The following is a 21,270-nucleotide window of genomic DNA, read 5'->3' on the forward strand; positions in this document are numbered from 1 at the left end:
ACATTTATTCGATACCTTGTATCTGCAATCAGTTTCTTGGGAAGGATTAAAAGAACTTGAAGGAAGAGTACTTGTCCTCCAAGATCTTTCCATGCAGCTGAAGAGATAAAACATGTGACTTTTTATGGAGAGGTTGAACTGAATAATAATTGGAGGCCAACTGACCCATCTTCCTGTTGACTTCTGTTTATCCCACAGATTTCATTCAGAGAGTCCTCTCTCAGCTCTTCTTGCTTTCCCCGTTTTTTCTCTTCCCCTCCTCTTGAATTTAAAATCATAGTATCTGAAAGTGATTATAGTCAAAAATCTCAACAGAGATAACGCTGTAGGACAGGGGCCCAATCTTTGGGGGCAGAAGAGTGTTTAAAGAAAGGTTTTAGGTTTTCAATTATAATTCTTAATAATTATGACAAGGTTCATCTTTTGAAATAATTATTCAGCGTTTAATTGCTTAATAGACATCCTAAGCACTTGAAACTGCATTACATTTAATTATCACAGTAATGTTTATTATTCCCGTTTTATACCAGAAACTCAGAGAGCTTTAGTATAAGTTGTTTAGTGACACAGCTAGAAAACAGCAGCCTGAATACAAATAGAGATCTGATGCCAAATTTGATCCTCTTTACGTTATATGACAGTCTTTTCAATTTGCTGTGCCAAGATTTGTTCTTTCCACACAGTAGCACCTAGCAGTTATAACGCCTTCCTCTCAAAAATTATATTTTAAAAGTAAAGATCAGAGGCTATTCATCTTGCCTCAACCCTTCCTCCTTTGCAGGAATCCTAAAATGGCTAGAGCAAGTTAACCGTAGGTGAGCATTGAGTAAAGATCACCATTTAGGAGGCAATCCTTATAGCAGGGTTACCTCTGTTACTATCTGCAGAGACAAAACAGATATTGAGGTATTTATGAACTGTGCAGTTCCCAGGACTGATGATTTTCATGATTACTTATGTTGCAAAACATAAGTTTAAAGATAAGCCATCATTAATGCTATCTTACTTTTTAGACAATCGGGAGAAGATAGCAAGATGCTAGTGTGTGACACGTGTGACAAAGGGTATCATACTTTTTGTCCTCAACGAATTATGAAATCTGTACCAACCAATGGCTGGAAATGCAAAGTAAGTTGTTTATTTACTTTTTTAAATCCTCTGTATGTTTTATATGGAGAACAGACAAATCGGATATCTGTTCAAATCTATATATTACCATCACCTTTTTAAAAGCAGCTTTATTGACATATAACTGACATACAGTAAACTGTACACTCTTCAAGATAATGAACATAGTCATCACCGTCAAAGTTTCCTGGTGCCTCTTGGCTTGCTTTGTGGCTGTTCAAACCCAAACCCTCTGTCTTCCTAGTCCGCTTTTTCACTATAGATTAGTATTCACTTCCTAGAATTTTTAATAAAAGCTTCATATAGTATATACTCGTTTTTGGTCTGGCTTCTTTAACTCGGTGTAATTATTTTGAAATTCATCCCTATTGCTGCACAGATCAGTAGTGATTCTTTTGTATTACTGAGTGCTGGAGATACCACAATTTGTGTATTGGATCACCTGTTGGTGAACATTTGGGTCGTTAAAATTTTGAGCTATTATAAAAAATGTCGATGAACTCATTAACTAACTTCCTACCTCACTTGGCTTCTGCCCCTTCAGGGTGAGGTGTTCAGAGCCGGGTTGGGGGCAGTGGGGTAGTGGAGATAGCCCTTGGAATCCAAGGTGCGGTTTAGCTTTTAAGCTTAGTCTTCCTGGGCTGCTGGTGTCGCGAGGTTGAGGGATGGAGTTGACCCTCAGGTGCTGCATGGGCCTGGAGCGGGTTTTCCCTGGAGCTGGAGAGGGCGTGATGGCCCGTGTGCGGGAGTGGAAGGCACAGCATTGTCATTGCCCTTCTCGGAACTGCTTTCTCTAGGGAGGAGGTGGAGGGCCTGGGAAAGGAGGGTGATGTGGCCAGAACCCCTGGTCCCTGGCGTGGGGAGGAGGTGGGAGCAGACGCAGAGAGATCCTGTACCTGCACCCTGTCCTCGCCAGTGAGGTTTGGCACCTAGAACTGCAAGCAGTATTACCAGGTTCTGCTGTGGTCTTCAGCAAGTTCTACTAGACATCTGCCTGAGTGGTGGGGGTTGAGGGGAGGGGCTTTCTCTCCTTGGGGGAAAAAGAGCTGCTGGGTAACTGTGCTCAGCTGTGGCTACCTGGGAAGTGGGGCCTGAGGGCTGAAGGATTGTGATGAACTCTGGCCTGCTTCCTCAGGTAGTTCAGATTCCTTCTCTTGCTGAATGACTTATCATTGGAAAGGAAAAACTCTGCTGTTTGACTGATTTGTATATTTACACTCTTATCTTCACTCAGTTCCTCTACTTGCCTTTTTACTTTAATATGAAGTTGAATTTGTAATTCATTTTCTTTCCTAAGGAAAAAGGACATTTAAGACTATAAGTTTACCTTAGGCTATAGCTTTGGCTGAAGCCAAGTTTATTGTATTTGTAACTTTATGTATGTATATACCTTAGCTAATAACTTTATTTTTTTTAAGTTGTGCTGAAGTATGTTAATTTATGCTTTCATTTCATTTAAACAGAGAATTTAACTAAGGTAGGTTTTTTAAAATAAATGTTTTGATACTTGAAGTATTGACTTTTTAAAGGTGTAGCATTTGTGTTTATTAATTTCATTTAGTTAGATGAAGTCCTTTTACCTTATTTTTTGACTTGTTGATTCAACAAGTTACAACTGACCACTATTAATTTTTCCTATCAATTTATCATATTTTTAAACAAATAACTTGTGGCTGTTATTTAGCAACAGTGTTAATATGTTGTGCTTTTTACCAGTATAAAATTGTTCTTTATTCTATGTAACGTGTTTTTTGTTGAGGGATCAGGAAGGGCAGGTATTTTGCTTTGCCTGACACTATGGCCACGTAGGGTGTTAGTTTAACAGTTGAATGGTTATCTTTTCACATCTTATTTTGGATTCTTTTGTGTTATAAAAATGTATCTTTTGAAAGCTTAATAGAGGTCACTGTTTGGATTGATGGTTGCAATTGAAATGCTTGGCTGTTTTGAGGCAAAATTTTTCTTATAATTTCTTTCTATTTTTCTCTTCTTTTACTTCCTGCAATGATTTATAATTCAGAATCTCATTTTGTGATTGTAAATGATTATAAATATTAAAGATATAAATTTTCTCCCATTCCCCACTGAAAATGAAGTTTTTATTCCCCTTTTCTCTGATTCGATTAACCTAGATTGTAAACCTTGTCACAATTTTCTTGCAAAAATATATTTCCTCTGTTAATTCCAACTTTACCCTCAATCTTTTGGAGTCTTGGTTGTGATCCTTTAAAAATAATTATAAATTTTTTGAAACCCTACATGTCGGAAAGAGACTGTTCCTTTTAGGCTATAAGAACTTGGCACAGTATAATGTTTCATATTACAAATTTTTCTTTTTTATACTCTGAAAACATTTTCTTCAGTTTTTTCAGTTTATGCTGTCACGAGAAAAATCTTAACTTGAAAAAATTTAATCATAATCCTTTTTTTCTTCCTGAAAGCTTTGGGAGATGTGTGAATCCCCATCCCCGCCCCCACCCCCCGCCCCAGCACCTTTTTAAAAAAATATATTCACTTAAAAAATTACCTTCTTTACACTCTCTAATAATATCTAGTAACTACTGGATAATTTTTGTCTCTTGCTCTTAATCTTCTTTATTATGGTTTTCATTGTCTTGAGAACTGGTAGAGAATTCTGGGTGTCTTTCTCAGCTTGTTCTGTCTCCCCTTTGGTGTGCTTCTTTTCGATTTGCTCTTTGTAATCTGCTATTCTCTTTTGAGAGTGACAGAATTACATAAATTCTGGGAATACTATTGGATACTTAATCTTTTTATTCTGCTCTATGAAGGCACTATAGTGTGGTGGTTCAAAGCTTATGCTGTGGAGTCAAACTGCAGTTTTTCAGTTACTAAATTGATGATCTTTGGCTACCTGTTGAACTTCCCTAAGTCAGTGTATAGAAGGTTAACGGTACTTACCTCACAGGGATGTTGGATTTACTGAAGTGGTATCTATAAAGTGCCCAGCACAATGCCTAACACAAAGTAAGTACAGAAACAGTTACCATGGAGTTTTTCATGGATTGAAAGGTTTGTCCTTTGAACCATTTGAAGAATGATCATCTTTCTCTGCTGTTGAATTCTTCTGTAGTTCTCTCTGTAGTCTTGAGTCATAATTTGCTCATTTGTTTGCATTTAACATTTGAGTGTTTACTGTGTGCGAACATCACTGTAGTGAAGGCTGGAGATGTTGGGGCAAATCAGTGTGCCCCCACAGGGCTGTCAGTCTAGTTTGGGGCTGCTCCCTGGTGAGCTGGAGTGGGGGTGATCTTTTCAGGATCTTTATTGTAAAACAGTCATTGTCAGATGGGTTTCTTTTTCCTATTTTTATCTCAGGAATGTCTGTTCGTTGGTATATTATGCGTTTTTAGAAAGTTTTTACTTGAAAATAAGTTCAAACTCTAAAAGTTGGAAAAAATAAAAATAATACGTGTATCCCATTTACTCAGATTTATCAGTTGTTAGCATTTCATTATCATTGGGCATGCCCTCTCTCGCTTTCTGTGTGTGTGTGTGTGTGTGTGTGTGTGTCTGTGTGTGTGTCTTTATTCCCCCAACCCCCTACTATTTGAGGGTTAATTACATACATTGTGCCTTTTTACCACCATTTCAGTATGTATTTCTTAATAGTAGGAATATTCTTTAAAAAAATCACCATCCTGCTATCAACTTCCTAAACTTACATCAATGTCGTATGTTTATCTAATGTACTAGCCATGTTCCAGTTATGTCATTTGATCTTATGTCCTTCATAGCCTACCCCTTCCTCCAAGTAGATTCTAGGATTTAGTTTTTGTCATTGGTATTTTTGAAGAATAGAGTTCTTCTCGATATACTTCTTTTTTCTTTTTTCAAACAGAAATTTCCCCATGTTGTTTTTGATAACCCCTTACAATTAGATGAGAGGCATGCATTATTGGCCAGAATACTGCAAAGTGCTGATCCATCCTCATGGTATCACAGCTGGAAGCACACATTATTCCACTTTCCCTCATGAGAATCACGTGGTCAGGCTGTTGCCCAATTTCTGTTCCCCACTCCTTTGTATCTAATAAAGCAGTATGTGAGGATACTTTAAGACCATGCAAATATCTTGCTTTTCCTCAGAATTTCCTTCTAGATTTGAAAAACTTACTCCCTAGCCTGGGTGTGGTGGCTCACACCTGTAATCCCAGCACTTTGGGAGGCTGAAGTGGGTGGATCAGTTGAGGTCAGGAGTTCAAGATCAGCCTGGCCAACATGGTGAAACCCTGTCTGTACTAAAAATACAAAAATTAGCCAGGCATGGTAGTGGGTGCCATGTAATCCCAGCTACTCAGAACGCTGAGACAGGAGAATCGCTTGAATCCGGGAGGCAGAGGTTGCAGTGAGTCGAACTCATGCTACTACACTCCAGCCTGGGTGACAGAGATAGACTCTGTCTCAAAAAACAGCAACAACAACAACAGCAACAACAACAACAAACTTACTGCCTGATGATGCCATTTTAACATGCTTTCTTTTGGTTGCAAATGATGCATTTCCAGCTCTCGCACTCCCACCACATTTACCAGTTAGCCCTCTGCTTTCTTTTGTAAGCAAGAACACTTCTTTCACATGTTAAACTTACTTACTATTAATATTGGCTCATGAACTCCTATTATCTTCAATCATTTACAACTCATTACCTAATTATTTTTTGGCTCAAATAGTCCCATACTTGCTGTCAGTTGCTCCTTCAAGCTGGCACTGGTGTTCTGCTCTCACTGCTTATTTGAACACTTCATACTTTTTGGTGTAACAAGATGTTACAAGCTCATCTTATACCTCCCGTGCCCCAGTCCTGGAATAAGTCCATTGTTAAATAAGTAACCCACATTCCTTTAGTGGGGAATGGGTGCTGGGTGTGCTCATTGCTACTGGAGGGTGTTTGCTTCTTCACCCTTTCAGTAGGTGACGTCAGGAAATACATGCATGTGTATACACTTACAGAAGTTTGTCCAACCCATGGCCCGCAGGCTACATGTGGTCCAGGATGGCTTTGAATGTGGCCCAACAGAAATTCATAAAATTTCTTAAAACATTATGAGGTGTTTCTTTTTTGGGGGGTGTATGTGTGTGGGTGTGTGTGTGTGTGTGTAGCTCATCAGCTATCATTAGTATTAGTGTATCTTGTGTGTGGCCCAAGACGATTCTTCTTTCAATGTGGTCCAGGAAAGCCAAAAGATTGAACACCCCTACATGTTATGTATATACACATAAATATTCATATACATATACATAACTTAGAAATAATGAATTTATACCAGCACCTCCAGTTCTTATCCTTCTCCATTGAGTTCTTTGCCTTTTCATTCTTGCATGTCTGTTCTTCTACAATAAAAATTCTGGGTTGTAGAACAGCACATTTATTCAGTTGCTCAATCTAAAAAGCAAGTCTGCTTCAGTTTGCTCTCAGTAATAGATTTTATTCTCCTTTCTTTTCTTAGTGATTTAATTTTTTAAATATAGAAGGTATGAGTATACTTTCAAAACTCAAAACTATATGAAGTTTTACTCAGAATTGTCACTGTCTCTTGTTTATTACTTATACCGCATTTTCCCCAGCCTCTTGGAAGTAACTAACTTCATTGTTTTCCGTTTTAAACCTCCTGTTATTTTTCATCTAAGAATAAGAGGATATATTGCTCTTTCAGTGAAGGTAGCATGTTGTATATGTTCTTTTGCATGTTGCTTTTTTCGTGTAATAAAATCTGGAAATCACTTCCAGGCAAGTTAGGCAAGTTCAAGAGATCTCATTCTCCTTTTAAACAGCTGCATAGCACTCCATTGTGTATCTGTGCTATGGGTTACTCAGTAACCCATGGTATTTCAGTAGTTTATGATATTTTGCATTATAAATGATTTTACACTCCCTGGCTTTGTGCATGTGTGTTTTTGAATTCTCAGGGACAAATCTGTAGGGTAAATTCCTAGGATTATTGCCTCAGGAGTGTACACATATGTAGCTTTGTGAGATACCGTCAAATTCCCTTTTTTGGGGCTTACGGTACTTTGCATTGCCACCAGAGATGTGTGAGAGAACTTTTCCTACGTCTTTGCTAACAGGATGACTTGTTCAGCTTTTGAATGTTTGTCTGCCTTCTGGGTGAAAAGTAGTGTATCAATGTAGTTTTAATTTTTGTTTATCCTAAGAGTGAAGTTGATCATTTTTTCATGTGTTTAAGGTTCAGTTTTTATTTCTTCTCATGAATTGTCTGTTCATGTATTTTGCCTGTTATTGAAGATTTTGGCATTTTTCCCTAAATTTAAGAGTTCTTTATAAGTGAGGGATGTAAGCCCTTATATGTGTTACATGATGCAGATACTTTCTGCTAGCTTATTTGTTCTTGTTTTTTTTTTTTTTTTTTGCTTATTTGTGTGAGACTGTGTCTCACCCTGTCACCCCGGCCATAGTACAGTGGTATGGTCATAGTTCACTGTAGTCTTGACCTGGGCTCAAGCAATATTCCTGCCTCAGCCTCCCGAGTTAGCTAGGAGTTATGTGTACCACGAAGCCCAGCTAATTTTTTACTTTTGTAGAGACAGGGTCTCACCATGTTATCCAGGCTGTATTATGTGTCTTTTGACTTTGTTTTTATTATTTTTTTTGCCATGTAAAAGTTTCTTTTTTATGGAGTTGATTTATTAATCTTCTTTTGCTTCTGGATTTTTGAGTCATATTCAGAAAGCCTTTCCCTACACTGAGGGTATAGAGGACACAGATAGTCTTCTCATTGCTGGTAAGCAGTATGTTCATATTGTCTAATTTGTTTGAGTCATAAGATAATGTCTTTATCCCAAAGACATTTTTTTGCAATTGCTGTATGTATATACATTACAGTAACTAAATCTTTTAGTTAAGAGATTCTGGAAAAGAATTGACAATGGATCTAAAGTAGGTTAGTTTCTCTTGAAAGTTTTTTTTGTTTGGAGGGGGGAGGTCATGATTAAAAATATTTTGTACTATCAGATCTGTTATTTGGTAGTTTTCTTTTATCCTTACCTGTAGTCTTTCAATAAAGTGGGAAAGAAGATGAGATTTCAGTTTGGTATCAGAACATGTATAGGCCTGGGCAATATAGTGAGACCCTGTCTCTACAAAAATAAAAAAAAATCTGGGCATGGTGACACATGCCTGCAGTCCCAGCAGTTTGGGAGGCTGAGGTGGGAGGACCACTTGAGCCCACGAGGTTGAGGCTGCAGTGAGCCATGTTTGTGCTACTGCACTCCAGCTTGGGTCACAGAGTGAGATTGAGATCCTGTTTCAAAAAAAAAAAAAGAACGTAGATAAATAGATAAATTTTAGTCACTGATTGGTAAATGAGGCTGGCAGTGTCTTTTTACTATAATTTAAAAATTACCTTGATGAGATTGAGTTAAAGGTTTAACATACTGGTATCCTGATTTAAAATTTACCAGTGACTATGTTTCTGATATCTAAGTTTATAGATTTTCGGAGATTAGTCTTTTAATTTATAGACAATGATGAAGAGCAAGGATTACATCCAAAGAATATTTTGGCTAGGTTGGCAGGTATGGTTAAGCAAAATAAATATTGGTGGTTAGCAAATCTTTTCTCTCTGTGCTTTTGAGTCTATAGTAACTTTGTTACATCTGGGTATCTACTATTAGAAAATGCCTACACATTCTAGATCAGTCTTTACTTTTTAACTTAGGTACCTCACATAACATGATTGATCCTCATTTTCTTAACTAAAAATGAGTATGAGAACTTTTCCTGTGTAATTTTCAATCCATTTGGAAGTACTTAAGTTATAAAACATGTTTTCATTAGGTTTTCTGGTGTGTGGCTAATTCTAATCCATAAATCCTTGTATACTTTGGCTTTCATTCACTTAATAATTGTCTGCTTTGATGAATACCTTCTGATTTAAGTTCTAGTGTAGCCAAATGTTTTATATATCTATAGTTAGAAAATTTAAAATTTGTTTGTACCTTACCATAACAAATGTTCTGAATTTTGTAGTATCATCCCAACATACAGTGAATACCGAATTGGAAAAACAGATTTCTAATGAGGTTGATAGTGAAGAAATGAAAATGTCTTCTGAAGTGAAGCATATTTGTGGTGAAGATCAAATTGAAGATAAAATGGAAGTGACAGAAAACATTGAAGTCGTTACACACCAGATCACTGTGCAGCAAGAGCAACTGCAGTTGTTAGAGGAACCTAAAACAGTGGTATCCAAAGAAGAATCAAGGCCTCCAAAATTAGTCATTGAATCTGTCACTCTTCCACTAGAAACCTTAGTGTCCCCACATGAGGAAAGCACTTCATTATGTCCTGAGGAACAGTTGGTTATAGAAAGGCTACAAGGAGAAAAGGAACATAAAGAAAATTCTGAGCTTTCTACTGGATTGATGGACTCTGAAATGACTCCTAAAATTGAGGGTTGTTTGAAAGATGTTTCATACCAAGGAGGCAAATCTATAAAGTTATCATCTGAGACAGAGTCATCATTTTCATCATCAGCAGACATAAGCAAGGCAGATGTGTCTTCCTCCCCAACACCTTCTTCAGACTCGCCTTCACATGACATACTGCATAATTACCCTTCAGCTCTTAGTTCCTCTGCTGGAAACATCATGCCAACAACTTACATCTCAGTCACTCCAAAAATTGGCATGGGTAAACCAGCTATTACTAAGAGAAAATTTTCTCCTGGTAGACCTCGGTCCAAACAGGTAGGGTGATTTTAATGATATTGAGAGAAAAGACATTGGAACAATTCTATAAAATCAGAAGGTATATGTGTAGTTTTGGTGTTGATGGCAACTTTTTCTGTCTTCAGATAGAACTTCAGTGTAATGTTGATTATGTGTTTCAGCCATTATTTTTTAAATGCTGTTAATGAAGAATGCCATTTATTAAATTTGAAGGGATCTTATTTGGAATTTCAACTCAGTTGGGCCATAAAGATGCAACCTATTGATAATAGTTTCTAATAGAAAGAACTTTAAAAATTCTTTTAGTTCTGTGCCTCAGTAAATATAGAGCCTAAAATACGTATAGTTTTGGGTATACGTAACTAACATCTATTATTTCCTTCTAATACATTTATTTATTGATATTATTCGTTGTATATATTTTTAACTGGATAAACATCAACATTTATGACAGGAATTTTCCATGCTGGGGAATTTCTCATTTTGGTGTTTTTATTAATTGCTAACTCTTGTGGGATTTCTCTTTTCAAGTAGGACTTATTTCAATAGTTTCATGGAAAAAATCTTAGAATTGTACTATTGATTTTCAGTAAGTAAAGATAAATCTTCCTGTGTCTGCTTTACATCATGTACATTCTACCCTTTAAGAATGAGTTCCATTTCTTTTTAAGTGAGATTTAAATAAAACTGCATGGCAAAATGAGGATACTATAGGTACGAATTATTTATTGTTTTACAAATTTGCTACTTTCTGAAGTGTTTTTAAAATTGCAAGATAAATAGTGGAGAAGTGTTAATTCACAATAGTAATTTGGAGTTTTAAGTTTCATGATTGAAATTGCTTCAAGTTAAGTTTTAAGTTTCATGATTTAAATGGATTAAAGTTTGGCTTTTTATAGGAATAATATCTTGATTTTAATCGTATAATTTTTAAACTGTAAGGCCAGGCTTTTAAGAAAATCATTTTTTAATGTGAAAATTAGTCTCCTCTATATCAAACCCAGATATATTTTATTCTCTAAAGACAAGGTACACGAAAGGGAAAGTAGTTGTCAGATGGGATTTAGCTGTTTCTGCATGGCAAAGACGTGTGCAGTAAAACTAGGCCACTCTTTATATATGCCTTTTTCTAAGTATTTTCCTTGACAGTTATTTCTGCTCTACCACGAAAAGTTTTTCTTCTCAAACCAGTTGTTCTCCTTTCCAGTAAGTTTTTGGTTTTGTTTTGAATAGCTATATAATAATTATGTCGTTCTGACTCTGAAAAGACTTTAGCAATGGAAATTTGAATCTCAAATTTACTTTTGGTTGATATATTTACATTCTTTAAAGATACTGCTTCATATGTATTCCTGTTAAATTTTATGTATCTCTCCTTCCTTGAAGACTTTTGTTTCAATGGAGAAACCAGGTTCAATACATTAGGACTCTCTTTCTGTAGATTTTATGTTCTGAAATATTGGGGAGGGGGGTGTATTTCCAGGCTTATTCCATCTTAAATGAGCCATGTCCTAGTATTTTGCTGAGCTCTCTTTGAATTCCCAAGTCCGATGATAATCTTTCTATTTTTCTGCCCCTCTTGTTACTACTTCATCATTTGCTGCTAATCTTGTAAGCATTTTGTAGGCTGTGTTTTCCCTCCCTCCAGCTTTTTAGTTTTCCAATCTTGGTTTTGGTTATCTAGCAAACAGCCTTCACTTGATGATGAACCTGCTAGTATAGTGCTGTTATTAGGGAGAGTATGAATTGAATAGTACAAGATAGATCTTCCATTGGTGAGGCACTGGGACCATAACTTGCAGGAAATATTCTACAGTTAGCAGGAATGTGTATATACATGTATTAGAAATACTGAAGTTCAGTATTCTGTTACATGAATTTCTTTGATATTAGGCATTTCTGTATTATACTTCTTTTTTTATTTACTGTTGCTTCTACGTATTCTTCACATTGGGGACTGGCTGTAAAATAAGCTGCATTTTCCTGGCTGTGATTGTGATGTAAGCAAGATTCTTTGGTTTCCAGCTATTTTTTGTTAACGTCACTGGCATTTTCATATTTTGTTGAACATTACCAATTCTTTGGTCTTTACCAGTACAATAAATACTAACCAAACAAATGTAGATTTACCTTAAGTTCTGTTTCATGTTGGGCAAATTATTAAGTTGATTTTAATGATTTTCTATAATAGTATTATATGAGCTTTTCTAGGAATTCATTTCAAAATTAAACGAACATTTTAATAGGAAACATCTGAAAGATCTATTTTGTGATAGCTAGTGATTGGATTATCAGATGTTATCTGGAGGTACAAGCTAGCCAACCAGTAGAACGGTGAGCCAGTGCTGTCTAATAGAAATATGATGCAGACCATATGTGTAATTTTAAATTTTCCAGTAGTTACACTTAAAAAAAAAACAGGTGAAATAAATTTTAACCTATTTTATTTAACCTGGTATATTCAAAACAATATTTCAGGATTTAGTATAAAAATGAACAAGATGCTTTATACTTAAAACATCAGTTCTGGCTAGCTGCATTAGAAGTGCTCAGTGGTCACATATGATGGTGGCTGCCTTATTGCACGATGCAAGACAAAACATTTTGAGAAATACAAAAAGAGCAGTTCCAGAACTATTGGTGAAATTAAAATACCAAAAGAATTCAAGATTGACAAACTAAGACAGTGGCTGTGCTTTCACAATTTTTAAGGACTGAAGTAGAAATATTCTTTTTCTGTTCTTCATGGAACACATTTTAATGCAGATAATTGCTAAACCATTTGTTGCAGCAACAAATCATTCACATCTTCAAGTATATTCAGTTTTAAATATATAATCCAAATAACCCAATATTGGAGATTTTCTGAAGGTGAGATGTTAGGACACAGAAAATGGGATTTAAATCTCAGGTATTGGACATCCATTATCAAATATCTAATCGCATAGAATTCTTTTTCTTTAAGGAGGTTAGTAATTAAAAGTTTAGTTTTTTGTATTTTTCCTTTCATATGGAATATTTCAGGTGCTATTTAGTGAGAAATATGATGCTTATTTTCTTTATGACGTGTTTCAAATATATCTCAAATGTATGATTTAGAACCTAACTGACTACAGGAATAGTAACACATTTTTCTGATGGCTGTGAATAGAATAAGATTCCTTTTGATTTTTGTTTTTTTGCCTACTGTAGATGCAGGAATTCACAAAGATGAGAAAAAATTAGACACGATAAGGTAGGAGAAGTAACAGACAGCAAATTGGATATTGTTTCATACAAATTGTCCTAATGACCTAGGTGCATTTTCTCATCTTTTATTGAAGTTATATATTCATAAATAATTTAGTATTTCATTTTTCAGCAATTAAAAATATTTTTTATTTTTTTATAGAGATGGGGGTCTTGCTGTGTAGACCAGGCTGGTTACAAAGTCCTGGCCTCAAGCAATCCTCCCATCTTGGGTCTCCCAGAGTGCTGGGATATATCATATATTAAAAAAATATATATCATATGTTATATATAATATATAACATATATTGTATAATATATAGCATGTATTATATAAAGTATATCATATATTGCATAATATATAGCATATATTATGTAATATATAGCGAATAATATATAATATATATCATATGTCATATTATATACCATATATCATATAATATATATCATATATTATATTACATATATCATACATTACATAATATATTTCATATATTTATTATATATGGTATATATTACCTGTAATAAATTATTTACATATCATATAATATATAATTTATGTATTAATATCATATATATTTTATGTAACATATATTATATATAATATATATTATATATATTATATATTTAATATATAATATATAATACATATTATATATATTATATATTTAATATATAATATATAATATATATATTATATACATGCCATAAAATAAAATATATACTATAGTTCATTATATAATATAAACAATATATATTATATGTAATATAGATTATGTCATATTATATTTATATTATATATAATATGTAATATATAATAAATATAATATATATTTATTATATGTAATATATATAATAAATGTAATATATATTATATATTATATGTAATATATAATATATATAATATATTATATATTATATAGAATATAACATAATATATAATATATAATATATATTATATATAATATAACATAATACATAATATATATTATATATTATATATTACATATATAAAATATATATTATATGTATATAATTGTTTTTAGACAGAGTCTTGTTCTGTTGCACAGGCTGGGGTGCAATGGCTCCATCTAGGCTCACTGCACCCTCTGCTTCACGGGTTCAACTGATTGTCCTGCCTCAGCCTCCCAGGTAGCTGGGACTACACCACACTGGGACTACACCAGCTGCCACCATGCCTGGCTAATTTTTTTTAGTATTAGTAGAGACAGGATTTCACTGTATTGGCCAAGATGGTCTTGATCTCCTCACCTTGTGATCCTCTTGCCTTGGCCTCCCAAAGTGTTGGGATTAGAGGCCTGAGCCAAGATACATATTTTTTAAATGAAGAAAAATTTCAAAGGTACTCACCTTGGTACAGTAATCAAATATATAAATTGAGGAATAAAACATAACCATGAAACATATTGATAACTGCATATGGAAAATACAGACGATAACGATAATGTTTTAAATAACATATTTCAAAAGCACTAACTAGTAATTTGAAGAGTTTGCATTTGACAGGCCGGTATGAACATACCTTGAATGCAGCAACACAGGTTCCCCATAAGACAAATCAAAATCAGGGAAAATGAAACCACAAAGGTTCAATCTGCTCTGACCTTTGAAAAACTCAGCACAGACAGTCGCACTTAGGACCAAGGGCAGGAGATCCCTAATCCCACCACCATGGCGATAGGGCATAAATATTCCAGGGTGAAGGCACAATCCAGATTGTGAGGTCCAACTGCTGCCAGGCAGGCAGTAGTGCTTTTACAGGTACAGGAAGGTCATGGAAGGCTCAGTGTTTTGTTCCAAAAACTGAATCCTAAGCCCACACATTACTATGCTGTACTTCTTAAAATAAGTTATGAGATGGGAAATAGGGCACCCACAAATATACATACATATACACATATGTGTGTATATATATATATAATTATATATAATGTAATACGTATAACATGTATAATAGGTATAACATATATAATTTCCTTTCACATCCTGAATCCTTACATTCTATATAATATATTATCTATAATATAATGTATAATAATGTGTAATCATGATATACACTATAATACATATAATGTATAATTATTATATATAACATAATATATAATTATTTATATAACTAAATGAGTATATATATTATTATATAATTACATATAATTATATATCACATAATATATAATATATATCATGTATAATATATGATATATGATATAATATATAATATCATATGTATAATATATAATATATAATATATAATAAATATAATATATGATGTATTATATATTACATATAACACATAATATATTATACATAAAATATAATATATAATATATAATATACTATATACTATATAATATAGTATATAATATATTATATATTATATAGTATATAATATATATCATATAATATATAACATTATATAACATATATCATAATATAATATATATAATATATATGACATATATTAGATTACATATGATATTTTGTTTAGTAATAATATAATATAATATATAAAACATTATGATATATTATTTATACTATATAATGACATATTTATTATACATTAAGATGTATTATATGTATCTATATATCTATATAATATATATATAACATAATCATACATAACAGAATATTATATAATTATGCATAATTGATAACGTATAGAAGATATATCATATATATAATATGTATCATATATTATACGAATCATATATTATATCCATAATATATATCATATGTTATAATATATATCATGCATTGTATAATATGTAGCATATGATATATAATGTATATCATATTATATAATATACAGCCTATAGTATAAAATATATATCATACATCATATTATATTCCATATATCATATAATATACATCATACCTCATATATATATCATATGTTATATTATATATGGTATATTATATTTATTATATATGGTATGTATTACCTATAATGCATTATTTACATATATAGTATATAATTTAAGTATTATATAATATATGTTTTAAAATATGATATATATAATATATATTATATATTTTATATATGATGTATTTAATATATAATATATGTAATATATAATTAATATATACATAATATATAATATATAATATATATAATATACATAAAATATATAATAAATGTATATAATATATAATATATAATATAACTTATATACATGTCATAAAGAAGATATATATTATAGTTCATTATATAGTATGCATCTCATATATTATATAATATATATAATATATTTATTATTTATATTATATATAATTTTAATACATATCATAATATATATTGTGTCATATATAAATTATATATTATATAATATATGCAATATATATAATACATATAATATATATTATGTATAATATGACATAATATATTATATATATTGTATATATTATTAGAAAATATATTATATATTACATATTATATATAATATATAATACTTATATATAATTTATATTATATATATATAATTGTTTTTAGACAGAGTCTTTTAGTGTTGCACAGACTGGCGTACAATGGCGCCATCTTGGCTCACTGCAAACTCTGCCCGACGGGTTCAAGCGATTGTCCAGCCTCAGCCCCCCAAGTAGGTGGGACTGCACCACACTGGGACTACACCAGCTGCCACCATGCCTGGCTAATTTTTTTTAGTTTTAGTAGAGACAGGATTTCACTGTATTTGCCAGGATGGTCTTGATGTCCTCACCTTGTGATCCTCTTGCCTTGGCCTCCCAAAGTGCTGGGATTAGAGGCCTGAGCCAAGATACCTATTTTTTAAATGAAGAAAGATTTCAAAGGTACTCTACTTGGTACAATAATCAAATGCATTAATTGAGGAATAAAACAACCATGAAACATATTGATAAATGCACATTGAAAATACAGAGTGTAATGTTTTAAATAACATATTTGGAAAGCACTACCTAGTAATTTGATGAGTTTGCATTTTGCAGGCCAGTATGAACATACCTTGAATGCAGCAACACAGGCTCCCCATTAGAAAAATCAAAATCAGAGAAAATGAAACCACAGAGGTTCAATCTGCTCTGACCTTTGAAGAACTCAGCACAGACAGTGGCACTTAGGACCAAGGGCAACAGATCCCTAATCCCATCACCATCGTGATAGGGCATAAAAATTCCACGGTGAAGGCACAATACACATTGTGCGGTCCAACTGCAGCCAGGCAGTCAGGAGTGCTTTTACATGTACAGGAAGGTCATTGAAGGCTCAGTGTTTTGTTTCAAAAACTGAATCCCAAGTCCAAACATTACTATGCAGTACTTCTTAAAATAAGTTATGAGATGGGAAATAGGGCACCCCCAAATATATGTAAATATATATGGGTATATATATATATATAATTATATAAAATGTAATATATATATCATATATAATATGAATAACATATATATAATTTACTTTTACATCCTGCATCCTCCTATATATTTTGTATATTATAAAATATTATGATATATTATTATTATATACAATATAATACATATAATAATGCATAATTATTATATATAACAATATATAATTATATATATAAGTATAAAATCACATAATTACATGTAATAGAATAAAAATCTATAATACATAATATATAATTTGTAATATATTATATAATATATAATATATGTATAGCATTATATGACATGTAATATTTCATATATAATATATAATGTACTGTATATTACATATAATATGTAATATACATAATATATAATAGATATAAATTATATAATGTGTATAAGATATTATATATTCAATAACATATTATATATTATATCATAATATAATATATATTATATTACGTATATGATAGATTAAACATATAATATCTTACATTACGTAGAGTAATAATATACAATATATAATATATTATGACATATATGATATATTACGATATAATATATAGTATATATTAAGATATATAATATACAGTATGATCAGATACAATAGATTATTATATAATTATATATACTATATAACATATATAATATATATCATATATTATATATTATATATCATATATTATATATAATATATATCATATATTATATATAATATATATCATATACTACATATAATATATATCATATGTTATATATAATATATATCATATATTATATAATATATGATATATATAATATATAATATATATCATATATATTATGTTATATATGTGTCATGTTATATATATCTTACATTATATAAAATGTATATCATATATGTTATATATCAGATGTTATTTTTCATATATTATCAATGATATATATCATATGTTATATATACTATATATTATACATTATATAGTATGCAGCATGTTATATATTATATATCATACTATATACTATATAGCATATTACATAATATAAATCATATATCATATTATATACCATAAATCATATAATATACATTATACATTGCATTATATATATCATATATTATATAATATATGCCATATATTTAATGTAGATGGTATGTATTACCTATAACATATTATTTACATATCATATAATATATAATGTATATATTATATAATACATTATTTTATTTAACATATATTATACATAATATATATTATATTTTATATAGTGTACACTTAATATGTAATATATACTTTATATATTTAATATTTTATATATAATATATATTATATACATGTCATAAAATATAATATATAATATTTCATTATATGATACATAATATATGTTATATAATATTTATAATAGTATAGATTTCATATATAATATTAAATATATATTATATATTATATATTATATAAAAAATATATGATATGTAATATATATGATGTCATATTATATATAATATATTATATGTAATATATATAATACATATAATATATATTATATAAAATATGACATCGTATATATTACATATATTTTATATATTATGACATATTGTATATTATATGTTTTATATAACATATATAATATATTATAAGCTATATAATATATATGTTATATATATGTTATGTATATGATATATGTTATGTATATTATGTTATATATAATTATATATATATACACGCTCACATATATATATATATATTTATGTATATATGGGGTTGCCCTATTTCCCATCTCATAACTTATTTCAACAAGCACAGCATAGTAATATGTGGGCTTGGGATTCAGTTTTTGAAACAAAACACTGAGCCTTCCATGACCTTCCTGTACATGTAAAAGCACTGCTGTCTGCCTGGCAGCAGTTGGACATCACAATGTGGATTGTACCTTCACCCTGGAATGTTTATGCCCTATCGACATGGTGATGGGGTTAGGGATCTCCTGCCCTTGGTCCTAAGTGCGACTGTCTGTGCTGAGTTTTTCAAAGGTCAGAGCAGATTGAACCTTTGTGGTTTCATTTTCTCTGATTTTGATTTTCCTTCTGGGGAACCTGTGTTGCTGCATTCAATGTATGTTCATACTAGCCTGTCAAATGCGAACTCTTCAAATTACTAGTTAATGCTTTCCAAATATGTTATTTAAAAAATTGTCCTCTGCATTTTCCATCTGCATTTATAAATATGTTTCATGTTTATGTTTTATTCCTTAATTTATATCTTTGATTATTGTACCAAGCAGAGTACTTTTGAAATTTTTCTTCATTTAAAAAATATGTATCTTGGCTCAGGCCTCTTATCCCAGCCCTTTGGGAGGATAAGGCGGGAGGATCACAAGAAAGGAGATCAAGACCATCATGGCAAATGCAGTGAAGCCCTGTCTCAACTAAATATACAAAAAATTAGCCAGGCATGGTTTAAGCTGCTATAGTCCCAGTGCAGTGTAGTCGCAGTTACCTGGGAGGCTGAGGCAGGACAATCACTTGAACCCGTGAGGGAGAGGTTGCAGTGAGCCAAGGCGGCGCCATTGCACTCCAGCCTGTGCAACAGAACAAGACTCTAAGAAATAATTATATGTATATAATATATATCATATATAGTATATATTAATATGTTGTATGTCATATATTATACATATGTAATACATATAATATATCATAATACATATAATATATAATATATATTGTGTCATATTATATATAATATAATATTTTATACATATTACATATAAAATATTATATATTATGTACTATATAAATTATTATATATATTATATATTATATAACATATATATTACATAATATATAATATATTATATATATTATATGTTATATAATATATATATAATATAATATGTTGTATATATGATATAATATATTATGCCTTATATAATACATTGCATATATTATACGTTATATAATATATTGCATATATTATATGTTATATAATATATTGTATATATTATTTGTTATATAATATATTGTATATATTATCTGTTATATAATATTTTGTATATATTATATGTTGCATAATATAACATGACAAAATATATAACATGTAATATATTATGTAATGACATATAATACATATAGTATGACATGTAAAATGCATATGTTATATGTATAACATATTATATATTATATATTAAATATTATATATATTAAATATATGATATATATGATAAATAATATATTATAGTTATTTTTTATTAAATATAGATTATATATATTAAACATATGATATATATTATATATGATATATGCCAAATAAAGTATGTAATTTATTATATTATATATAAATATTATATTATATGATATGTAAATTATATATTATTTGTAATATATACCATATATAATATATAATATATGATATACATTATATAATACATGATATATATTTAATACATGATGCATACAATATAATATGTGAGAAATTATGTAACAGATGATACGTAATATATGGTAATTACATAATATATGATATGTATTACATAATATATGATATATACCATAGATAATATATGATAGAAAACATAATATCTGATATATATCTTATAATATGTGATATATATTAGATATAATGTATGGTATATATTATATATCATATGTGATATGTCATATATGATATATATTATATATCACTTATGATATATCATATACGATATATATTAAAAATCATACATGATATATCATATATGATATATATTATATATCATATATGATATGTATTTTATTTGTTATATATTATATATAATTATATAATATTCTTTTAAAAGTGATTATATTATTATTATATATAATAT

The sequence above is a fragment of the Gorilla gorilla genome, chromosome 17 (genome assembly GCF_029281585.2).
Source record: "Gorilla gorilla gorilla isolate KB3781 chromosome 17, NHGRI_mGorGor1-v2.1_pri, whole genome shotgun sequence".
Taxonomy (NCBI): domain Eukaryota; kingdom Metazoa; phylum Chordata; class Mammalia; order Primates; family Hominidae; genus Gorilla; species Gorilla gorilla.